The 6,101-nt window shown below is 35.1% G+C and overlaps 1 protein-coding gene across 3 annotated transcripts in view; it reads right to left on the bottom strand.

Moving 5' to 3' along the window:
• CNTN1 (contactin 1) overlaps positions 1–6,101 on the bottom strand; it is a 294,525-nt gene that overhangs the window by 240,900 nt on the left and 47,524 nt on the right. Inside the window, exon 1 of one of the 3 annotated variants that reach the window (XM_006167210.2) lies at positions 2,133–2,604. The exons of the other annotated variants lie outside the window; for them this stretch is intronic. The gene's annotated coding sequence lies outside the window, so the exon portion shown is untranslated. Of the gene's footprint in view, positions 1–2,132; positions 2,605–6,101 lie in introns of those variants that run through there. 3 annotated transcript variants of the gene reach the window in all.

The following is a 6,101-nucleotide window of genomic DNA, read 5'->3' as shown; positions in this document are numbered from 1 at the left end:
CATCCTCAGTCATCTTTTCTAACTATATTAATAGGATTGTACCTTGCTGTAGGAATCACTATCTATACCTATTTTGGTGTCTCACTTCATAGATATTGGGGATGATGTTTAAAAATTCTCATTAATTTTGTGTTAGTTTCTCTCAGTTGATAGCTTGTAAATTAATTATAACTACTGTGGGAAGTGGGCACTGAGCACATCTTATTCCAAACTCTCACATAATTCAAGAACTATTCTTTACCTATCAAATATTTTAAGTGAGATTGATTACTGATGTGGGTTGAGACGAGAAAAAAGACGGAGAATTTAGGTAAGTACAAATTCAGTGCTTCATGGATCCCATTGTTTATACAATCTCCACATGTTAGTCCATTAATTTTACCACTAGGATCTTGTCACCCAGCATGGGGGCCTTTATTCTCCTACTGTCACCTCAGCCAGCTCCAACAAGTAGCACAGCCATTATACTCATTACTCAGAATTTAGTATGCTTCATTAGGCAATAAATATCTTCAAGTACCTACCCCCCTCCATTCTTCCTCATTTCCCTGTAGATTTCATTTGACTAGTTGTTAATGGGCCACCTTGGCAGGAGGCATTGAGCAGAATTGAACACCATGACTCAGCATCAGGAGACCTCTAAGATCTACAGGCAGTTACTTCCTCCTTGCTCTCCCCACAAGGAAAGACTCCACCTGTGAGTTTCCTCCTATATCTGAACTACACCAGCTTTGTAGATGTAAAGTCATTCTATAACTCTGGGAGTTCTGTGCCCAACACTGCCAGGCAGTTGACAGGAAACCCACGGAATGTAGTAACACCCGAACAGAATTGAAATGCACTGTGAAATGCTTAAAAAGTAGTTTTTCTGAGCTCTTAACATTGTTCTGCATTTTTTTCTTTTTTTCTTTTAAATAAAATGATGCTTATTTTACAAAACATAGTTGGACTTACCTATTATTGATCCTTGACAGATAATTTAATGAATGTAATTTTTAAACCTTAGTATCCATAAACATATTTAAGAAAGCAGATATATGAGAATGTACACACTATATTATATGTTTTATAAATTATGCTTTATGGTGTATATATATATGTGTGTGTGTATGTGTGTGTGTGTATGTATTTATTAATATTATACATTTATTGTTGGAAAGCATCCTTAAAGAATTTTTCTATATATAGAGTCTTTTACTGCTACTTTCTTATCCTAAAGGGATGTTCAGGGATTCATATCATGCTGAACATTATTTGCATACTTATTAATATTTTGTCATGATATGCAAGTAAGCTTTAATTCATAAGGACTTTTGACACATATAGTTGAATAGTCCTATATTTTTTAGTTTTGCAGAGTTTTTGTAAATTTTATTTGGCTTCTATATAGTAGGTTCTACAATTGTATAAGCTTAATTTTCAAAACATCCAGAAAGAATTAAAACTCCTTTTGGGGTAAATTCACAATATGACATCTATTCATACCTTTCAGAGTAAGGCATTTTTGACATGAAAGAAAACCTACAAAGCCACTACAGGTAGGAGTTAAACTGTTTCATTTCTGACAACAAGGTCTTCCCTCAAGGACATGCTAGTCTGAAATGTTTTAATTCCATCTGCTCCATTTGTATGAAACACAATACTTGAGTTCGAGTACCTCAGGATTTACTCTACTTCTGGGAGAAGGATTGAATGTTTTTGTTTTTTTACCAACATCTTTTACCATAATAGAATTTGAACACATTTATGTTAAGGAAACCATCTGAGCCAAAGCAAAGCCACAGCCCTGCTGAAACTTCACCAGGAGGTAATTCTCACTTACGGATTCAGCTCACTCCCAGGGCTGCCCCTCCCCAGCTTGCAGTCTTCCATCTATACAAGACACACAAATCTGAGCCCTGAAACATTCTTGAAAAGCTTTTGCATGCAAAATAAAATACCTGTGATCCAATACTGCTAAACAAATAAAATAAAGCCATGTCTTGATTAACATAACAATCGAGAGCCCTGCAGCGCGGCATTGCAATAGTACCAAGGTTTGAGTCCACCTTCCTAAGACCGCATCGCTGTTCCCCTAATTCAGCACATTCTAGCTTACAATTACCTAAGCTAGACCGAAGCCTGGGACTTACCTCATATGTTGCACTATCTGCCGTGCTGGGTATAATATCTATTGCAAATTGTCCATTTGAATAAATACAGCGACAGTTACACCACAATAAGCCTCTCTCCTGCAGCAGAAAGCAAGTTAAAAGGACTTCAAGCTGTGACCTCAGAAGCAGGCACAGCCGCTCCCATCCTTCAGCCAACCTTCTGAGGAGAGCAGGTTAGAGGACAGCAAAGCTGGCTCTCTACATAGCGATACTTTCAAATAACGCATTCTGTGCTGTGAGCTGGGGGATTTACATCTTCCAAATTCGGCTGGCCCGAGTCAATGCTGCTTCTATGTCTGAAAATATTGAGCATTTCACTGCAGTCACTTAATGCAAAAAACTATCTGAGGCGACTTCACAAACCCTGTCATTCTGTCCAGAGACTAAAGAATGAGCACCGCATGCATAATTCATGCATTAAAATCTTCAATGCACTTCCTGTAGCCGCTGTTCTATCCAGTAATGGGCTATTGATCACCTCATCGCTAAGACAATTGGAGCTCTGCGATTGGTTTATTTCCTCAAATAAAATTACAACCTAAATCACAGGCAGAAGTCTCCAACCCTGCAGCATCCACTCGGGTAAAACACTCACATAGACAAGATGACATTTGCATACTGCAGAATTTTAAACCGGACTCTCTGGCAGAAATGTTACAGCATCTGCTTCCCTTTATTCAAAAGACATACTTTCTGCAGGTTTAGGCTAAATAATTTACATTATAAATGAAATATGCAGAGTTGATGTTTTTCTACCACTTCTAGAATACCAACAAGGCCAAATGAAAATTAAGACAAAAAAGGGAGGGGCTATAAAATACAGAAGATTTCTACCTAGTCTCATTTGTATAACCTTTTTTAAGAGACTTTAATTTAAAATAATAAATTAGTCATTTCAATGATGTAGAAGAAATTTCTTTTTTTTTTTTTAATTCACAATGAGTACATGTGTTCATCAATATTAACTATTTCAAACCAGAATGCATCTTTACTCTGGGCGTGTCAGTGAATCTGAGAGCTCTATATCCTAGAATTTAAGCTCCTGAACTAACCATTGTTTTCACTGCCTGACAAAAGGAGGCTTTAAAACAAAATGTGCATTTAATAATGCTAATATCCATGAAGGGAAAACCCAGCAGCTTTGTAAAATATATGATAGTAATTCATGGGAGATCCACTCAAAACAGCAAATGCATATGTGCAGAAGATATGCTTACTTATTTCTCAAAGTGTCTTGGATATGAAAACGAACAGAGCTTTATTTTTGCATCAAAAGAAAGACTGACCTCAGTGTTATTAAAGTCATCAAGATGCCTATCTTTACGACTTCCAAAAGTCTCTTTTTACATACACATACACTTACACACAATTTATATTTCCATGTCATCACATTTGACCATTTGTAAAACCAGAGTGAAAGTTTCAAGTTCATGGGGACTAGAGTAGAGAATAGAAGTTAAAAGTATAATCAAGATTTCTCCTGTGATATTTATATTGTAAGGAACAATTTATCCCCTAGAAGAGACAAGATCATGGTGATTCTCAGTCAATAGACCAGGAACAGGTGATACCAGGTTTCAAGAGTAGAAGGAGTGACACCTACAAGATGGATGGTGTTCATAAATGTCTGTGGAAATATGTCTCTCCTCAAAGTGTACGTAAAACATCATCCCTGCTCCGCTGCAGTAAAGAAAATTGCACCTGGCTTAATTAAACATTATGCTAAAATAGTCTAAAGGGCTGTCTGAGAAATTAGTCATATAATTACTTGGCTTCTTATATATTCCATAGTCCATAATGTTTTGTTCTTCCACGGGTAGCTTCTATTTATACATTGCCTAAACCTAGTAAAATTCAAGTAAGCTATATAGGGGACCTTTTTTTGTAACATTTACCTCTTTTCTAAGTCATATCCATCCTTCATTCTTTAAATAGAAGCTTGAAAAGCCTCAGATTTTTAAAAAAAGAATTATTTAACTTTATTTATTACTATTATTCTTCAATTTGACCAAAGAGATACAGAAAGAGAAGAAAGCAAGCCACCAGGTTTGGGACTCAAACCACGGTTGGTCATGGGTGAGTCTGGAGCCTTACCCACCATGCCACCTGCCAGCCTCAAAACCTCAGATATTATAAAAGTTACAGAAATAGTATCAGTTTAAACATCTGGAGAAAGCAATAGCATATGAAGAGAGCATCTCATTAAAGATAGTAGAAATTTTAAAAATTTCAAATTTATCAGGTATGAAGGTATAGAGTACAGTAATTTACAAAATCTAAGTTATTCATATAACCCATAATAATTGCAAATGTAAGCATTAGAAATTTTGGCTCCCTGAAATTACATCATTTAACAATGTATAATAACCAGGTGACTAAGAATAACATCAGCTTAGTCCAGGTGCTAGAAAAGAAGAAAACAAAATAAAACATGACAGAAGAAAAGGTATGGAGATTATAATTCCCTAAGAAATTGGGAGTAGGGAGGCAGCAAGTAAGCCTTGAATAAAAACAAGTGAGAAAAGTAGACAACTGTACTCACAGATAAAACAAAGCCAAGGCTGTAATAAAGAGTCGATTTCCATTTTCCAGAAGTCTAGGTATGGCTGAGAAAAACACTTAACCGATCTTTTCAAATAGATGGAAAATAGAGATGGCCACTTTAGACAAATTTGATCTCTTTGCCATCAAGAGACTTTCCAATATTTTGAATTTATAATGCATGGAAAAATGGAGTGAAATCTCTAATGTGAATACGGTCAATAAAATGAATCAAAATTCAAGAATAAATCAAAGCATATTAAATTTCTTAAATCTATGCTATCTATTAAGATATCTAACTAGCCTGACTGACTTCTGTCATTTGGGAAAAAAAGCATGATTTATCTCTAATATAGTGAAAAATAATATCATGAAGAACAGAAAAAGAATTCAATCTACCACCTTTTCTAAATTCCTGAGTTAAAGGGATAAGTATCATGGAAGAAGACTGCATTTGTTCCCCGAGATTTAAGACAATCTTTCAAATCTTGTCTCCATGTCGTACCCATACCATAGGCATCTCCTAATTAGAACCCATTCATTTAATTCAAACTTTTATTGGGTATGTTCTATATGTAAAGAATGGCACTAGTGTCTAAGAAATCAAGTATGTATAAGGTCAGTGGCTATCTCTAAAGTGTTTGTACTTTAGTGAAGAAAACAAGTAAACAGAATCAAGTAGAGTGATACTCACTACCCGACAAATTGAGATATGTAAATGAGAAAATTACTAAAGCACATAGAGCTATGTTGAGGACAAATTTCTTATAACTCTTTTTATTCTAAGATACTTTCTAAGAGGACTGAAGGAGTCACATCTATAGCATTAATCTTACTGTAACAGACGGCTTTGGTCCAGTGACTGTGGGATGCTCCCTACATCCTGATCCTGGCATATAACATTATGTGATACAGAAGAAAACCTTCTTAGCTCTGTTAAACTCAGGCACCCTTACTGTTGACTGAGCCTTTGGGAGGCAAAGACGTGTGTTTTTAACCAATTACTAGCTAAAGAATTTCTAAAAAACCTGTAAGCCCTGGCTTTCAGATACCCTGCCTTTTTGGGACAGGACAAAGAAGAGTCCTTAAACGGATTTACAAATTTGTATGTTTCTCTTGCACTTGGAATTGAATAAAAGAGCTATGGCATCTAAGTACCCTGAAACGCTTTTGTTCTTCCAGGCCTTGGTCACTCACATTTGTGCTTGGAATAAACTATATTAATTATTATTTCTATAGAGCTTGGTTATTGCTGTCAACAATGTCTATATATTATAAGAAGTAACTAGTACATAAGTATTATTTTTTAAAAATTTTTAAGTAGATTTTTTAGAACTTTTTAATTTAATTTAATTTATTTATTTATTTATTTATTTATTTATTTATTTATTTATTTTAATTTTACCA

Source organism: Tupaia chinensis, unplaced genomic scaffold, assembly GCF_000334495.1.
Source record: "Tupaia chinensis unplaced genomic scaffold, TupChi_1.0 Scaffold144624_1, whole genome shotgun sequence".
NCBI classification, from domain to species: domain Eukaryota; kingdom Metazoa; phylum Chordata; class Mammalia; order Scandentia; family Tupaiidae; genus Tupaia; species Tupaia belangeri.
This window is presented reverse-complemented; position numbering and strand designations above follow the sequence as displayed.